Raw genomic sequence first — 19,742 nt, 5'->3', positions numbered from 1 at the left:
GTGGGGATTAACCCAAAACAAATTGAATTAAATACCAATTGTTAAGAAAACATAAACAGGCCAAATGATACTGTTAGTCAATTTAAAAATTAACAGACATTAACACATGTATTTATTTCACAGTACATTAGAAAAAGGCATTGGCCCTAACAGTAGTCTCAATTATAGTTGATGATCTACAATGACATTCAACAGTGGCCAATATTGACCCTGAATAGACATGTTTTGGCTCAGTTGGTCTTTCTCAGTGGTCAGACTAATAACATTGAATTATGACTCCTGACATAATAATATAAAATTCTTCCCTCACTTGTCAGTTTGATGAATGAATCTTATATTATTGTGTCAGGAGCCATGTTGCAACATTATTAGTTTGACCACTAAGGAAGGCCAACTGGGCCACTGAGGAAGACCATGTTTTCTTAACCTTGAGGTACTTAACTGAAAATGTATCCAAACCTACCAACACTTTATCTTCAGATTGGCTTTAATGGCCCAAATGATTATATTACATGCCTCAAAAACCTCATTGTCCCTATGGAATTGCCATGTGAAATAATTAATTGGGGGAAAAATAATTGTTTTATCAACATGACAGAAATAATCCATCAACTGACACATGATCCATACTTTTTAGCGTATAATATGGTCATGCTAAACTAGTTAATTCAAAGGCTAGGTTTTTAGGAATTTAATAGCAATGTGCATATCTAAAATCCTTTGTTTTCTCATTTCTGCCTGCTCTGTTGAGGTTCCCCAGGACTGATCTAGCACACAGAACCTTTATCTTCCAATGCTGCTCTAGTAAGTGAAACTCCCAGTCATGTGTTTGTCCCATTCAGAAACAGAGAAGGGGGGAGATATTTCCAGTCATGGGCTCTTGTCAAGGAGATTTTTAATAGATATTTCCTATGCAGTTTGGAGAATCCACATGTGTATACATATATACACATAGAATCCATATGTCCATTTATACACATAATACTCTTCTCAGTGTAATATCTTTTGCTGTTCTTTTTGTTTTGCTGTCTAGTGTAACAGAGTGATTTGCAGAGTTGTTACCTATACAGTCCCTGCAAACCAAAGTTTGGGGTGACTGAATTTTCCTTATTGCTCATTTATTACTGCTGAACTTTAAGATACTCAAACAGTTCAGCTCCAACAATAAGTTAACTCTCATCTTGCCACTGCTGAACTTTATTAGACACAAGAGGGAATTATATTTAAATATCCAAATTTATATTAAGCATATCAACCTGTTCTAATTTTATTGGTTTAGTCAAATAATTCATTTAAAAAGGTTTTTCTAGTGATATTTTCTAGATCTGAAACCTTGGTATACAGGTTTGTTTATTTTTCCTCCAGAGATAGTTTTGGTTCTACAGATCTGTGGCTCTGGAGTAGAAAATATTCAATTACTTTTGTTGTGGTTAGTTTGTCACATATTGCTTTTAAATGGTTTATAACTCTTTGTTGAATTATTCTGGCCATTGCTTGACCCTGAACTTGGTTGCTTACAAATCATTTTACTGTGCGCTCTTTGACACTAGGAATTTTTATGGTTCAGTGTTTCTCATAATAATAATGTGGTAATTAGCTTCACAAAGCCCTCACAGATATATAGCATGAAAATTTGTCACCTTTTCTGAAGAAAAAAAAACCAAGTGCAACACCTCTGTTTATTAGGCTTCCCAAATCCCCCGCTTTGCCTGGTGACCCCCGATTTGAAGCCTTCTTCTCGCGCTAGCCAAAACTCTGGAAAGCGGGGGGGAATGGCGGCCCTTCCCACTCAGCCCTGATCTCAGCGACTTTTCCTTGCCCTGCCCTTCCCACCCAGCCCCGATCGCAGCAGCCTTTCTTCAGTTTTCCCAGGCTGCTTCCGGTCCCAATCAGCTGGCTGGCGGGAGAGGGGGGGAGAGAGGAAGCCCCGCCTACAAAGGACCATGTGCCTTTGCACCTCCAGAAGCTTGACTTGAAAGGCTTCCATTTAGGATGGTGTGTCTGTGTGTGTTTCTGTGAAGAAGCTGGCAGCAAATGGTGAGTTGAGAGGCTGATCCGCTGCTTCAGACTGGCCAGAAAGAGGGGGGGGGGGAGAGGGAAACGTCTTCATTATTTCCTATGTGATCGATTCTCATAGGGTATAATGGGGAATTGTTCTGGAGGTTTCGGGGGCTCTGGGGGAGCTGTTTTTTGAGGTAGAGGCACCAAATTTTCAATATAGTATCTAGTGCCTCTTCCCAAAGTACCCCCCAAGTTTCAAAACGATTGGACCAGGGGGTCCAATTCTATGAGCCCCAAAAGAAGGTGCCCCTATCCTTCATTATTTCCTATGGAAGGAAGACATTTAAAAAGGTGTGCTGTCTCTTTAAATGTGATGGCCAGAACTCTCTTGGAGTTCAATTATGCTTGTCACACCCTTGTTCCTGGCTCCGCCCCCAGTGTCTCCTGGCTCCACCCCCAAAGTCTCCTGGCTCCACCCCCAAAGTCCCCAGATATTTCTTGAATTGGACTTGGCAACCCTACTGTTTATATACTTAGCTCACATATATTGTAAGCATTTTTCACTGCTCTTGTTAGACTAGTGTGTATGCATTGTCAGTATCAGTCCTCATGTTCCCTTTTGTTATGTTACTGTCCTCTCCACTTTTGTACTGATTTTTACTTCAGTACATCCCCATAGGACAAGAACAATAATGTCATGACAGAATACTGAACAGCAGAGTTTCCCACAGTAGGTTAAATGAATGTTCTCACCTTTTATAAAAGAGATCCAAGAAGCTGTCACACTAATATGTTGTCACATTTATATCCCAAAAATTGAAACTGAGGATCAGATATACCGGTGATTTCTTTCATACTCAGAGTAAGTGCTCCATTGGGACTAGCGAATCTGAAAATTTTTACTTTGAAAACCATTATGTCCCTTTTTTTTTTTTTTGGCAATTCCTTGTGTTAGATGTAATGACAAAACATTTCTTACTCCTACAAATTATTGCTCTTATGAGAGATCTCCTGTACATCCTTTCTTATTTAGGTTACAAGCATTTTATGTGTGAAAATGCCAGGGAAGAGATTGATTGCAGCACCCTATTCTGTAAAGTTTACGAGCCTCATAACATTCCCAAACTGATGTGCATTGTTTTTTGTGTGAGGGTGTGGTGAGTGCAATTTTTGTTGTTGTTCAGTGCTAAATTGTTGCTGTTATAGGTGATTACATATAGGTGGAGAAGTGATCTCACAGTACCTAGTAAAACTGTGAGATTTATTCAAGATGAAAAGCACTATATAAGTGTAAAAGCTTTTTCATTATATTTTGATATGCCTGCTAAATCAGAAAGTGGAGCTATCTTACTATCACATCCTAAATTTTTTTCCAGGATGAACTTACAAAACAAACCACCTCACTGTGGTGGTGGAATACCTTACATGGCCTTTCATCATATATAGGTTGTAAGACTTCTTTTTCCTTAAGGAGGCTGTATTCCTGCTGCTGTGATTACTGATCACCTGGTATTCTGAGAGTATGTTTATTATATCAGAACACATTATCCCCATGTTGAGACATCAAAAATAGCATAATTACAATTGAGGAGGGGGAGGGGGGAAGAGATTTGTTCACATAAGGATATCCATTAAAACACACACACACACCCTACAATACGTGGCAACAAAATCATTTGGTTTTCATAACCTGAAATGACACAACAATCTGACACTTGCTTTTTATGGGATATTAATTCACTGGAGTATTACAGGTTATTTATTCATATAGTAATTTTATATTTAATTTTTTTTTCACATTTTGAATAGACCTACATTGACATTCCATAATTTTCTGGAAATGGATGTACATAAGAATATAGGCAGAAGTGTGGAAAGACACAGACTACAAGGTGTGCTCATTGATAGGGTTTCTGCATTTTCTGGCAATGATTCTATGCTTCAATAGTTACATGACATATAGAAGTTCAATAGAAGCTTTTTGAAAATCTGGGTTTAGAAATACAGCTGCCCAATGTTTTCCTGTGACAGAAATACCAAAAGAATAAGATCCCTTCCAGAAAATGTTAAATGAAATCCTAGTGGACTTGTCCAGATTTCATTAAGCAATCACGTGACCCAGCACACTTGTTAACTTAATTTGCATTTAGGGAGCACATGGGAGAATGGTGACAAACACGTTGAGGTCTTGTCCTTTAAAACAGGAGTTTCAATCAAGGGTTTGCAAACAAAACCAAACAAACAAACCTTAACATGAGGGGATATTGGGCTGATTGTCTCATTCCCTGAATCTTTAACAAAAAATGGCCCTGGGTTAAGTTGAGCAGGTTTGCTACCTTTGCTTATTTTTTCTAGGGCACAATCATAATGGGCTGGTGTTAAGAGGTTTTGCACACACAATCCTTGGGGCAAGTGGACAGACTTAACTTCATTGACTGGGAATTTAGGATAGCAATTACCCAGTGTGGACCATCATTCAGAACTGGGGCCAACTTTCCCTTGAGGCAGGGTTTCCCAAAACTCCCCCCACCCCCCATGGCTCGGTTATTTTTACACTTCTCCTTCGTGGCCCACTAAAATTTGGGGGTGGAGCCGGGAGACAGGAAATGATGTGCAAACAAGCCTAAAACTCTTGCAGTATGTTGTTAGGAAAGGTAGGAGAATAGTGGGATTTTTCAATCCAATTTTAAAAACAAAACATTAAGAAAAAGCACAAGGACCACACAGCAGAAAACTAAAAATATAAAATGTTCTCAGCCTGGGAAAACATGAAATGGCAGTGTGTTTCAAGCTCCCCCTCCTGGTCTACTCAGATTAGCAATGGCAAGAAGGGAAGGAAGGAGGGAGACAGGGGAAAAGACTGACAAAAAGAGAGAGAGAAAGAGAGGGAGGGAAGGAAGGAAGGAAGGAAGGAAGGAAGGAAGGAAGGAAGGAAGGAAGGAAGGAAGGAAGGAAGGAAGGAAGGAAGGAAGGAAGGAAGGAAGGAAGGAAGGAAGGAGAATTGGAAACAAATATAGAAAAAAAGAGAAAGGAAATAGGAAGGAAGGAAAAGGGAGGGAAGGAGTGAAAGAAAGGAGGGACAAAAGAAAGAAAGAAAAGAAAGGAAAAATGGAAAGAAACGGGATGGGAGCGACTCTCACTCTTGTCATGCAGCTGACTCTCCCGCCACCGCCTCCCTCCCTTCCCCTCCGCAGATCAATTTCAGGCTGTAAAGCCTCCCCCACATTGGTGGGAAATTGGGCCATGGAGATTTCAACGCCGGGCCATGGGGCCTCCCATCCCCTGGCCGCCTCTCCGCCTCCCCCGGCATCACGCCTCCCCCGTGTGGCGTCATGCCCCTCCGTGCCTCCTTCTCTCTCCCTTCCCCACCTCACGTAGGTCAGTTTCATGCTGCATAAAGCCGCCCCCCCCCCAATTGCCAGAAAATCGACACTGAGCTCACTTCACACTGGGCCAAGCCGGCAGCTTGAACAGACTGCAACTGAAAAGGACATGTGGCTCCTTCCTCGCTGGCACTTTCTGGATGGGAAGGAAGTGCCGGCAAGGGAGCAGCTACGCGCCCTTTTCAGCCACGGTCTGTTCAGGCTGCTGGCTTGGCCCAGTGTGGAGTGAGCTCAGCACAGATTTCCAGGTGATCAGTGGAGTGGCTTTATACAGCATGAAACTGACCTGCCTGAGGTGGGGAAGGGTGGGAGGAGGCACGGAGGGGCACGACACCACACGGGGATGGGAGGCCCCGTGGCCCAGCATTGAGGCCTCAGTGGCCCGGTGCTGGGTCATGACCCTGCTTTTGGGTAACACCACCTTGAGACATGGGATTGGTTTCAAGCATTTAGACTGTTTATTGTCATATTTGAGCAGCAAATATGGCACTCCTGAAGGAAGACTCTTATAGGACAGTATGTGTAAGACTGTCTTTGAGAAACTCCTGGCTCTTGGAGTTAACCTGGATATGATCAAGAACCTGGGTCTTCATGCAGTATTTGCTTTGGTGAGAAATTGTGTAAAATTAATCAATCACCATCCTTTAGTGCACATCACACATTCCCTCTCCCCACAGCAGTTTCTACCTAGGAAAACTATGGTCCAGTTGCATAGTGCTAAGCATTTGGCCAGGACCACTTATATGGTGGGGTACACTCAAGGACTTGTGGAGGGCCACTTTAATTCCCCAGCATCCCCCTCCCCATACTATTTCCTCTTTCCTCCTTCTGTCAACCCCCATATCCTTTCCCTTTTCCCTGCCTCATTATATCATTCTCAACCATCAATCAACTTACATTTTATCTGCTTCCCATCTTCAGCTATAATTATTATTTATTTAATTCATTTATATCTCCAAACCAACTTAGATCATTCTCCTTTCCTCTTTTTTTCTCACAATAACCTTGTGAGGTAGGGTTTCATTGAAAGTATGTACATTGCCCCCAAATCACCCAGTAAGCTTTCACGGCAAGATGGAGATTTGAACCTGAGTCTCCCAGACCCTACTCTGTTGCCAGATCCAACTCAGAAAATATCTGAGGACTTTGGGAGTGGATCCTGGAGACTTTGGGGGTGGAGCCAGGAGACTTTCCCATTCCCTAAAATAAATAAATAAAAATACAACAGTGCAGTTTCCCCTGAATATAGTCGTCATCTCCTCATTCCTCTGCAGCTGCACTTCCACTAAATAAAAGTGAATACACACACACTCACAAAACAGCCAAAATGAATTGTTTGCAAGCACATACTTTTGTGATCTCACTAGGGCAATTTATTCATAGTAGTTGCTGAATATAACCATCTGCTGTATTTCAACCACCTTCTTCAGACTAACAGGAAAACAAAAGGAGAGCAGCCTGGAGGGTGGAATTTTCCTCCATCCCATAATCAGGTTCTAGTTAACTCCATTTTACTCTACACGTCTTCTGAAATGAATGCAAAACAAATGGAGGAACTGTGCTCTCTTATTTTTTTAACAGCTTCAGACACTCACTAGGAAGAGCCACATAGCTTTGCCTGCTCACCTCCTCCCCCCTCCCCTCCTCCCTTTCCTGCTACCGAGATTTAAAGACGCACACATACACCTTCCAAAACATGAGCAGTTTCCAAGCTTCTTCTAAACCTGCCTAGATTCAAAGGCACATGATGGCTATTGGGGGCAGGCCTTCCTCCTGATGGCCAGGTGGCTGGTGATGGGGAGGAGCCTGCAAAACCGGGGAATCTCTCGCTGGCAGGCCTATCTGAAGTGCTGACTGCTACTTCACACTGACTTTCATAAGTGGCTGTTGCTGAAGAGTAGCCTATCCTAGATGAGTCCAACCTCCCCTGGAACTGATCTCTGTCATCTGGAGAAGAGTTGTAATTCTGGGTGATCTCCAGTACATACCTGGAGGTTAACAATCCTAGTTTCCTCCCCCACAGCAGTCTCTCCCTAGGAAAACTATGATCTATTTGTGTGGTGCTGGCCACTGGATCAGGCCTATTTGCATGGTAGAGAACCAACAAGGACTTGTGGGATGGGACTTCACAGGTTATATTATTCTCCTCTCCTTTTTAACTGCCCTACAACCCTGTGAGGTAGGTTAGACTGAAAGTCACTGGTCCAGTGAGCTTCCACAGAAAGATAAGAATTCGAACCAGGGTCTCTCAGGCCCTACTCTAAAGCTCTAATCACTTTATCACACTGGCTTTCATAAAGTGGCTATTATTGAACAGTAGCAAGCAGTCAGGCCTAGTTGAGTCATACAAGTTGGATCTTATCAAGTCACCTAGATGTTGCTTCCAGACCTATAGTTGCCATTCTCCAGGTGGGACCTGGAGCTCTCCCAGAATTACACCTGAACTCCAGATGACATAGATCTATTCACTGGAAATAAAACCCCAGCTAATTTTCGAGGGTGGACTCTATGGGGAGGGACAGTGGCTCAGTGGTAGAGCATCTGCTTGCTAAGCAGAAGGTCCCAGGTTCAATCCCCGGCATCTCCAACTAAAAGGGTCCAGGCAAATAGGTCTGAAAAACCTTAGCTTGAGACCCTGGAGAGCCGCTGCCATTCTGAGTAGGCAATACTGACTTTGATGGACCGAGGGTCTGATTCAGTATACGGCAGCTTCATATGTTCATGTTCATATTCAGTCCAGGCCTCTTGGCTCCCAAATCCTGCCTTTCTCAGTCTCTACCACAAAATCTCTACAAATTTCCCAACCTGGTGCTAGCAATCCTAGTCAGTCCTGCCCCCAGTGAATCCTCCTTCAAAGGCCACAATAGTCAGGCCCCTTCTCCCTGACTTTTACTGACAGAAGCAAGTGTGGAATACTGTGGTTGCCTATCAACAGCCACTTAGTCCATTGTTTAAAGCTACAGGCACTCCTTTTATCATCTTTGCATTTTTTAAACCACCCAGTGTTGTTGTTTTTTAAAAAAAGATTTCACATTTTTCTGCAAACCTGGGACCCCTTTTAGGTTTGTAGAAAGCTCTTTATTACCTGCTTATACACCCAAAGTTTGGCCAACATTGCTATTAGGATATAAGATGAAATAAGAGATATACATTTATGATAATTTTCCATCTGAAGCTCGAACATCTACTTATACATCTACAACTAACTTGGGAGTTAAGTGAGATGCAAATAAAAACAAAACCCCATTAATACTGTATTGTATCATCTAAAATTTAATTTTAATGATTTGGATCTTCCAAACTGTACGGAACCTAAGCCCTTTAAGCAAATTAAAATTGTGGAATTTAATTTTCTGCTAGAGTCCTTTCTGTGTGGCTAAAGGGTTTACTGGGTTGCTAAGCAGCATAACATCCATAAAAGCCAGACACTCTTGTACATTATAATGTGTACTAAATCCGTATTTGGCCACATTAAATGCCTATCCTGAGGCAAGTTAAAGCCTTGCCTACTGAATCCTCCTCAGAAGCAGCCAAAATGTCACATACTAAAGAGGTTAAGGAGAGGTTCAGTTCCCTCAAAGCAGATGAACACGGCAAGCTGAATTGCATACAGAAGAACTCAAGGAAGTGCAGGACTTTTAAAATAAAATAAAAACTTGAAAGAGCAAAATTACCACTTTGTCAATACACATCTGTTAATAGTTGCTATCTAAGGTCATGTAGTGAGGAGTTATTAGTTTTGAGCCTGCTTTCAAAACTTCTGAATTAGGATTTGATCCAAAGGCATTTGGAAAGGCGAGGTGGAGCCCTAGGCTGCTGCAAACCTCTCTGACTCCCACAAACCATAATGCCCCTGTATAAATCGATGGTGAGGCCTCATTTGGAATGAGATGTACAATTCTGGTTACCGCACCTCAAAAAATATATGTATGTATGTATCAAAATATGTATGAAAAACAGCTTTACAACTAAACTGGAGGATTTCATGTGGCCTTTTGTATCATGAGTTTTAATGAATTGGTAGTAGCAAACTGTGTATGGGAACTGTCTGTACAAAAACCTGTAATCCTCTGAGACATAAAAGCTGGCTACATGGCATGTATTTGGACTAGACGGGTTAAAACAGAGTGATCTCAATCAATCATTAAATCTTTCTAACACTCTCCTCAAAATTAATTGGTAAATATTATCTTCCATAAATTTATTATTTATTTTATTACGTTAAGGTTATATCCCGCCCTCTCCGCAAGCGGACTCAGGGCGGCTCACAACATCACATTAATTCCATTAAAAACCAATAAAACATATAAAACATAATTACATATTTAAATCATTTAAAACATTTCATGGTGCTTTATTAATACAGTACAGTATAGTGGTTCTGAAAATTCGATGGTGACCATCGGTACTCTACATGGAGGTCTATATGATGTCCAGTGGCAGCTCTCTCTCGGTTAAATGTCGAAGGCCTGTCGGAACAATTTGGTCTTACAGGCCCTGCGGAATGTAGACAAATCCCGCAGGGCCCTTATGGCCTCCGGGAGAGCGTTCCAGAGTTTTGGCGCTGCCACTGAGAAGGCCCTGGCTTATGTCGTACGCAACCTGGCTTATTTTGGTCCAGAGAGCTTCCCTATTTCCATCCTGTCTTTCTCGGTTACCTTTTGTATGTGTGTGCATTGTGTGCATTTTGTTTTATTCGTTCTCTTTTTCATAAAAAACCTTTCCAGTTGAACATCTGTCTGGTTATTTATGAGAGTTCTCTAAAGGGAAAAAATCCTGTATAAATAAAGTGGAAAATCCCAGTTACCCCCTCTCACTTTTTCTCCTTACAAGTAATCCCCCCCCCCCAATTAAAAGAATGCATGCCCAACTATACATAGGCTGTAAAGTCATCTGGATCCAATGACTTGTTCATTTTTAATTTGTCAGTTATCTCCTAGAACTTCATCTCTTATCACTGGAATTTGATTCAGTTCTTAAAATATTCTCCTTGAAAATAATAGTTCCTGGGAGGTTAATCATCCCACATCATCTGTCATGGCTGGTCCAACCCTGACTTAATTCACAGTTAAAACACCATTTTCAGGCTCCTGTAATACTCAGGAGTCCATTTCATGCTTTACATTAGTCGTTGGGCAGTAGAATTAGGAGTATTTTTAAAAAATTTTTTGAAAAGCTTTATTAATATAAAGTTCAAGGTACAATAGTGATGAGACATCAACAGATGTGTAGCATGTACCAATATAAAATAGGGAAATGGAAACATACAAGGTTAGCTATTCAAGGCTAATTACTACATTAGTTGACATGACATCAAAATAGCATGGTATGAGTCATTAGGGTTCCTGCTATCCTTCGAGACTTTATCAATAAAGGGACGCCATTTGCACATAAAATCTAGGGAAGCGGTTTGGGAGGAGCAACGAGGATCCAAATCATAGGTGAGCTTATCTAAGACAAAATAATCCCACAATTTCAGCCACCATGCCTGTCTCGAAGGAGGAGTTTGTTGCTTCCAAACCAGGGCAATTGCGAATTTAGCTGCTACGAACATGTGTGAAACTAGTTCTTCTGTGTGGTCAGGAGCGCGTGAGGCGCCTACAAGGTTCAGAAGAGCGTACTCTGGCGTGAATGGTGGAGAAGAGTATGAGGTGAGGGCATGCACTTCTTGGTAAATTAGCCTCCAAAAGCTTTGTATGACGGGGCAGAGCCACCAGGAGTGGAAAAATGTGCCTCTCTGGCCGCAGTTCTTAAAACAAAGAGGTGAAGTAGAGAAAGAGTGTGATAATTGTGCTAGAGTCATATACCAGCGTGTGAGAACTTTAATGGCTTGAAGTTGCACATTCAGTGCCTTCGTTTTATATATGGAGGAGCCCCAAATAACCTGCCACTGCTCCTTAGTTAGCTCGGTGCCCAGATCTCGGTGCCAGGCCCCTTGATAGGAGTGCGGTTTTGTGTCAACGGAGTGGAGTAACAGTTTGTAAATTTTCGATATCAATCCCTTAATAGGGGCTTCGTCACTATACAAATACTTCTCAAACTCCCCAAGATGAATCCGCAAGGAAGGGCTAAAGTGATGAGTGTCTAATAAATGCTTAAGCTGCAGGTACTCAAACCAGGGAAGTCGAATTCCAGAGTTTGCCTCCAAGGTCACTTTATCTTTCAGAACCCCGTTGGAGAGGACATCAGCAAAGCGGGTCAGCCGCAACTGTTTCCATGATGTGAAAGAGTGTTTATTCAAACCTGGAGTAAACCAGGGTTGACCGACAAATGTGGCTAAGGGGGAAGTTGGGGGGGGGGGCTAACAGGCTGCAGTGTTTGCGCCAAACTTGCAGGAGAGAAGCTAGAAAAGGATTGGAAGAAAAAGAAGACTTAGCCCGTCTAGAGATGCCCCAGAGCTCCTCCTGAAAAGAAGAGGTCTTAAGATAGGAGTTTTCAATCAGCTTCCAGTCTGCCACATAGGAAGGCCTGTAATATTTAATTAAGGTGGAGAGGATGATAGCATCATGATATCTGGAGATATCTGGGACCGCTAAACCACCCCTCGAAGTAGATCGCCTGCAAGACGCAAAATTAAGCCTTGGCTTCCGATGTTGCCATACAAATCCATTCACTTGAGTCTGCCATTTATGCAGCAAAGATGCCGGGATACATAGAGGGACAGCGCGCAAATAAAACACTATCTTAGGAGGAGTATTTCCAGCCAAGGTTTTACTCATGTCTCTGGATAAGCTGGAGGGAGGAACTGCTATGAAGGACTATAGTAGGCCTTGTGTTCCTTTAATAATTTCTCCTAAATAACGTTTATTAAAGGGACCATCAGCATCTTGCTGGATTACTGAAGCATGTTAAAGCTCCCTCTTTTAGTTCAGCAGTTTCAGAATCCCTGCTGTTGCTCTGAAAAGAATAAACACTGACACATTTTCTTGAGAACACAAACCCATGACAAGCATAAGTATGTTTTAAGATTCTCAAAGTGCAGTGTTGAGAGTCATATTCTTCTGCTCATCGTCAAATACCTTATATCTGGGTCAATGCACCTGACCACTCTGTTCAGGGTTTTTTCCCCCTGCTCATAGTTTCTTCTTGTTGATGACAAAGGCTTACATGCCACAAAAAGCTGTAATTCTGAATGTGCAGCTGAAGGCACATATAACATTTTCATGGCATGCAGAAACAAGTAGTGTTTCTTATTGTCATGGGCCAGCCTGATCAAACTCCCCCTGATGAGGATGACAGTGACTACTGCCATCCCTTTAGTGGAGGAGCCAGCACCCATAACTGAGGCTCAAAGCTCAGATGACATCCCCTGTGCTATTTCACCCCCTTCGTTCCCAGAGCCACAAGAATGCTGGCAGTGACAGGTGCAGTTTGAGTTGCAGGAAAGGAGTGTGTTAGGAGCTAACAAACCAGGTCACTCAGCCATTCAGGAAGAAGACTGCAGATTTATACCCCGCCCTTCTCTCAGAGACTCAGAGCAGCTTACAATCTCCTATATCTTCGCCCTCCACAACAGACACCCTGTTATGTGGGTGGGGCTGAGAGGGCTCTCACAGCAGCTGCTCTTTCAAGGACAACTCCTGCCAGAGCTATGGCTGACCCAAAGACCATTCCAGCAGCTGCAAGTGGAGGAGTGGAGAATCAAACCCAGTTCTCCCAGATAAGAGTCCGCACACTTAACCACTACATCAAACTGGCTCTCGACTTCAACTCAACCCAGCTGAGCACCTGACATAAATACAGACACAAAAGATGGGCTAGGCATAGAAGCAACAAGTCACCACCCACCTGACCCTGTGGCCACAACTTCAAATTCTGCTCTGTTCCCGTGACCTTCAGACTGGCTTTCGACTTTGATCTCAGACTCTCTTTGTTTGGTTCCATGTATAACTCTGGACTATAAGACCCTGGTTCTGGACCATGCTTTGAATTGGACTCTGTTTTGGGGTAATAATCTCTGGACTGACTTTTGACTCTGACTCTGAACTCTGGCTTGGACTGAACCTAGACTCTGACATGAATAAAGTTTAATTCAGATGGTTTATGTTTAAAAAGCTATCAAACTCCAGACTCCACCATTACAAAGATATGCCCCTCACCCTAAAACTCAACCTAGTGTGTCAATAACTGGAACTGCAATTTATTTAAGAGCTGGAGGCTAGATATAAGCATGTAGCTGACCAGTTAGAAAGATGACAGGCGATGAGGAGTTATCAAACCACCCCACATGTCATACTATGTGCAGTTCTCATAACTCAGGCTCAAATAAGACATTGCAGAGCTCAAAAAAAGCATCCATATGCAGTAAAAAGATATTGGATTTATATCCTGCCCTACACTCTGAATCTCAGAGTGGTCTACAATATCATTTACCTTTCCCCCACACACTACAGACACCCTCTGAGGTAGGTGGGACAGAGAGAGCTCTCCCAGAAGCTGCCCTTTCAAGGACAATGAGATAGCTGTAGCTGATCCAAGGCCATTCCAGCAGCTGCAAATGGAGGAGTGGGGAATCAAGCTTAATTCTCCCAGATAAGACTCTACGCACTTAACCATTACATCAAACTGGCTCTAACAGCAGGGGGAAGACAGCATAATAGCTCCCTTCTTCCTCTTCCATCAGATAAACCCTATTCATGAAAAGGCAGGAGGGAACCATTGCTCCTCTCCCAACCTACATGGGACTCAGCCCCTGGAAAGGACTGCTGAGGGGTTTGGGAAATACAGGAACAGCTGGGGCCCTTGTGCTATTCCTACACTGGTTTCAGCCTAGTAGTTACAGTGAGTTGTTTGTTAGTTATGCTGCCATTATTAGGAAGATTAACAAAGATCTGAAAAAGAAAAGTTCCATAAAAGACAGAGATAAAGGGGGAAAGTGTCATTAATGGTCTATTAATTCAATCAATGGGAGCTTTAGGGATAAGCTTCAGTGATACCGATAAGTTTCAAATGATACTTTTTAATATTCCTTAGAGCTTCCCATGACTTGATTAATAGATCTTGTTTGTTATTGTGATTTCTTCATTTCAGCCCGGCTAGGTCTTTTAAATAACTTATCAACTTTGTCAGTGGCTATTTGTTTAATCATTTGTCTAAAACTATTGGTCTCCTGGAGAAGAGGGCAGCCCTATGCCAACTAGTTAGGACTGTGTGGCATGCTAGTCTTTATTAACATAGCCTTAGCCTTTGAGCTGCTTATAAATATGCATTATACTAATAACGATTTCAGAATTTCAAATGTGTTTGATCTTTGCGTATCAGATAAAGCTGTAATATGGCAATTAAGGTAAAGTTCAACTTCAAGATAAAAATTTATTGTGAAGAAGACAGTGATTAATGTGGACAACTAAGTGAGTGTCATTGAAGAATGCACTTTACTTGCACTGGGATTTCTGCCAAAACATGCTAGAATATTTATAAGGTCCATACTTATATTTAAATGCAAATTACTTACAGGAATTCCCTTTTATTTTTGTAATTTAATTATCCAAATAAAGCTTTCTGCCTTTTTTTTTTTTTGGTGCTTACACAATGAACTGAGACAATGGAGCAGAGTAAGATTTAAAGCTCAGAAGCATAGTCTTTCTCAATGAAGCCAAAGGTATTCCAAACACAAATATTTTTGATTGGATCATTCTTATGGTTTCCCTTACAAGTGTCTCTGATTTGCACAAGCAGATCACTGACCATTGTAATCATACCATATGAAAGGGCAGAATTATGTTTTGTGGGTGTTGTGGGACTGATGCTAGAAACAGTGTTTTAAGTTCTCCACCAGTCTTCCATAATGCATACCTCTGTTACCCACGTTGCATATTTCTTTGCTCGCAGTTTAGGTAGAGCTGAGAAATAGACATGATGGGGCATGTTAGACCATTCTCCTTTGCTTACTTTGGATTTGAATCTCTACTTACCAGCTTTCTAAAAAATATTGGGGGAATATTTTCTGAGAGTTCTCCCCAGCTGATAATGTTGATGTGTGTCTGTTGATGGTGTTGTATGTATGCACTAAAAGGAGAGCTAATATAGCACAGCATGTTTTGATTAAAAAAAAACTTCTGAGGCAACCCCCCAAAAACAATCCTATGTTGCTATCATGCTTTTATTATAAGAGAGATAGCCACATATTTTATCTTAGATGATGATGACGATCATCATCATCACATATTGGAATGCATTAAATTTTTGTTTTATGCTGCCATGTGTATGCACATTATCTCATTGTACTCTGAGAAATGTAGTTGGTGTCATCTGATTGGCATCTACCCCAAAGCAACAGCCATGGCAAAGAGTTATTGGTAATTTATCATCATAGATCCTTTATTTATTTTGCATAGAATACCCACAAATCCACTGCCAAATCATGGCTAAACTATATGTTAGACTATTTTCTAAAGCACATGAATACAGTGCTCTATAGATATGGCACAAATATTTTGTTTTAGTGTAAAAATCATATAAATTCATGAGGAATTGTTCAAAATTATCTAGATTTGACTTTAACCCCATCTCCATCCTGAATGGTATGATACATCTCCATATACCCCCACACCCCGTTTCTTTTTCCTCAGAAAATGTCCAGTGTAAAAATCCAGTCTGAATGAGTCTGGTGTGGTGGTTAGACTATGGGACTAGAACTTTACTCTTATTGTTCCAAAGAATAAAAATGAGGATATTAGCTGCTGCTGGGGAAGAAGAAGTGCCAAGCACACAATTTGCCTGGCTATTTTGTTGTGGATGGGAAGTGCCATCCATACCTTGGCCATCGGAGGAAGGATAGGCCCTTGTCCCTGCCCACTTGTGCATCCTTTGCCTCCTCTGCATATGACATTGCGGAGTCTCAGTCCTGTGAGAAGGATATCTATCCAACCAGTTACTTTCCCTAGCTGAACTATTGCCAAGGCTCAGACTGGCAAGCCAGAGGCTCTCCATGGGAAAAGGAAGGGCAGGAATGCTCACCAAGGGCCCCCAAACCCAGGAGAGGTCAGCCTGCCCTGACCCCTTTCATATGATTGTAGTCAGCTCCTGGTGGCAGCCAGCACATGTGAGCCTAGACAGCCACTGCATGCTGCCTAACATCACCTCATGGCTGACCATGCAGGCTCACCAGGCAGGACCCCCCCCCCCTTCATTTTTCACTCAGCAGGGTCTCCAACTGCTGGCTGGCAGGATGGAGCTACCATGGCAAGTTCATGTGCAACTGTGGACAGTTCAGGAGTCCCCAGCATGGGGACCATGGCAGCTGTCCTGCTGTACCATGTTTAAAACTGCTCTTGCTTAGAGGTTGCACAGGAAGGCGTTAGCACAGGATTTTCCCTTTTGCATTGGCTTGTATGGGTTGCATTGTCAGATTAAGTTTAATTCCTCTCATCTTTAGAAGTATGTGCTTGAATTAATAAAAGAATACATTCAAGTGCTAGTGGAATTTACTTGATATTTGAGCTCCTGGTGTTGGGTCAGCAAAAGTATTCTAGATTCTAATAACATTTAAATAAAGTGATAATAATGACACTACTGATGACTGGCATACTAAGCATGCATTATAATTACTTGAAAATAACTCAGCCAATCTAGGCCCATGACTTTACAACCTGCACCATAGCACAATAACAACAACAGTAACTCACTGAATGCAGTTTACTTTCTTGACAGTGATAGGGTTGCCATTTCCAAGGTGGGAACAGGCGGACTGCTGCTTCTCATTTGCCTGCCCTCACTCCAGTGAGCAGTGAGGAAGGAATGTAGAGACTGGATCGATGTCCCATGAAGGCATGATATCATTTTCAGCCATACATCTGGAAGTGACATTACCAAGTCACTGGTTGCTCTAGGATTCATTCAAAACTCTGCAGTAACCCAGTGACATCTCATCCATTTAAGTGGCTAAAAATGACTTCATTATATTGTGAGATGTCTGTGAAACTCCTACTCCCAAAGTCCTACTCCAGTGTTGCATTCAAGAGCTGGAAACCCTAATCAGGGATCACCTGATGAACTCTAGCAATGATGAACGCAGTCAAAAACAGGGCCACTAATAGAGGGGGATTGGGGGACAACAATCAGGGAGGCGGCAATGTCAGCTTGAGGAGCCCAAGCTGGGGCTCTCTGACAGCCAACAGAATAGAGTTTTGTTTCCTGTGAAATGGTTCTGCCTTGCCCTTTTGGTTGCAATTTCTCTCACCGTCACCCTTTCTCTCTCACGCAAATGTACACCCAACAGAGAGAGGGAGAAACGTATACTGGGGGGGGGGGGTGCTCACTTTTTTCTGCTTGTCTCCTTCCTGTTCCTGCATAGCTAGTGAGCCTCACACTCTGTACAGCTGGGAAGGCAGCAGATGCATCATGTGCTCCTCCCAAGTCCGATGGCAGCATCCTATTGTCACCTTCCTTGCATGATCTCCCTGCAAAAAGCCCACCATTTGTTCCATTCCCATTTCCTGAGCTGTATACAGACACTTCTGTACCTCAAGAACAGGATTATCATCTGGTAAATGAGCCGCTGGTTGGAGGCAGTGAAAGAGGTGGGGGAGGAGGGTCTTCTCAATTATCTCGTGCCCCCAAGAAGAATATGACGGAGGGGACAGGGCTGTTAAAACTTACACTCTGTGCCTTGACCTGGATAGTCCAGGCAAGCCAATCTCATCAGATCTCAGAAGCTGAGCAGGGTCAACTCTGGCAAGTACTTGAATGGGAGACCTCCTTGAAATAACAGAGCCAGAGGCAGTAACAGGCTGTATTCAGCCACCTCTCTAAGTATCGTCCATGTGCTCTGTTGGGTCAGTCACCAGAGGTCACCATGACAAACAGTAATGAGTTGCCTCCAGGGTAGCTGAAGTCAGCCTGTGGTCACCTTGAGTCCCAGAAAGATTGATCCCACCTGAACTGCAGAGCTTCCTCGCCAGCAGAAATCCTTGGAAGTTCCTCATAAGCACCATCAGATTACTGTTTTTTTCCTGCATTTCAAGCTACTGTGAGAGGTGCAAGAGTAGGAGTCAGTAAAAAGTTAGCAACTCCTAGGTCTGGGTGAGGAGTGGAGAGGAGAGGAGCATTTGGTGCTGGTGAATGGAAAGGGAAGGATGCAAGATGGTTTGGGGGTGGAGGAAAAAAGGAGAAAAAGTGAGGGAAGGTATTTAAGGCTGCAGTCCTCCTGTGCATGTTTACATATAAGTAAGCCCCAACATATTCAGTCACACTTTGAGTAAACAAGGTCAGGATCCAGGTAACTAGAGCAAGGCCTAAAAATAGGGAATGTGCTTAATTTTGTAAAAAAAAAAAAGAAGAAGAAATCTTACACTCTGGCTGGGAGAGGAGAACGGCGTGATCTCTCTCTGTTCTCTTCTTTCTTTTTCGTTCTTTTAAGAAGGTAGCAGCAGGAAGGGAGGTGGGAATTGAATGTCAGTATTCAGGGCTTAGAGTTGCTTTATAAAGTTAGTGCAGATGCAAGACTCTGATCACCTGCCAGGACTCATTCTTTATTTTAGAAAAGGTTTTGGGGATGAAGAAAGTGCTCACTAAGAAACACACCCATGGGGGCCAATGGTGCCCTTGAGTACCAGTCGCAAAAAACAATATATCTATTAGTTGTAATCATCTTCTCAATTATTTTGCAAAGCAAGTCAGTAAAACAGAAAATGAGAGCTTACAGAGCTAGATTTTGTCTCATTTATCATTTAATGTTGACGTATACTAGGTGATTGTTATTTGGAAGTATTTTTTTTGGGGGGGGGGTTGCATTATACCTTACTACAATGTTCTCTGTGTAAATAACTTAAGTAAAATCTGTTATTTGATAATCCTGTCCATATTCCTTTGATGTTTCTTACCTAATGAACGATTGTGGACCCAGGGGCATAAAAAGAAGTGCAGGTGATAAATGATACAACAGTCCCAGGAAAATTTTTGGAATGGAAAAGGCCACAACTTTTATTGATTACACTGTAGGAGCATTGGTACAGCACGGGGACAGATTTTGCATTGGGTGATACACCTGCTGCTCAATGAACCCCACACTCCAACCCACCTGTTGGGGGTAAAACCAAGGAGTGGCAAACGTGTGGGAACCACATGGCCACTGGCCACTATGTGGATCCCTTCCATCTGGTGTTGAGAAGCCCACTGACAGCCCCCAAGATGGATATACTGCTACATTGGATCCACCCAAAGACCCCTTAAGGAGGTCCCTATAACATAGGATGTGGACATGCAGACACTGCTTCCCCAACCAAAAGGATCTGTCCCAATGACAAAACAGCCTAAAGCTGAGGAAATAAAACAGTAAACAGCAAACAATATGCATGACCCATAACAACCAAAGACTAGAGAGGATGGGAGGGAAAGATGCAGAAAGTTCTGGGATGA

General features: G+C 42.5%; 1 protein-coding gene and 1 non-coding gene across 3 annotated transcripts in view; both read left to right on the top strand.

Moving 5' to 3' along the window:
• The window catches only part of DMD (dystrophin), a 1,885,017-nt gene that overhangs the window by 400,856 nt on the left and 1,464,419 nt on the right, over positions 1 to 19,742 (top strand). The window lies entirely within an intron of this gene.
• On the top strand, positions 7,901 to 7,971 carry TRNAS-GCU (transfer RNA serine (anticodon GCU)). Its single transcript has one exon. It is a non-coding gene; the product is annotated as a tRNA-Ser (tRNA).

Source organism: Heteronotia binoei, chromosome 3 (genome assembly GCF_032191835.1).
Source record: "Heteronotia binoei isolate CCM8104 ecotype False Entrance Well chromosome 3, APGP_CSIRO_Hbin_v1, whole genome shotgun sequence".
Taxonomy (NCBI): Eukaryota; Metazoa; Chordata; class Lepidosauria; order Squamata; family Gekkonidae; genus Heteronotia; species Heteronotia binoei.
This window is presented reverse-complemented; position numbering and strand designations above follow the sequence as displayed.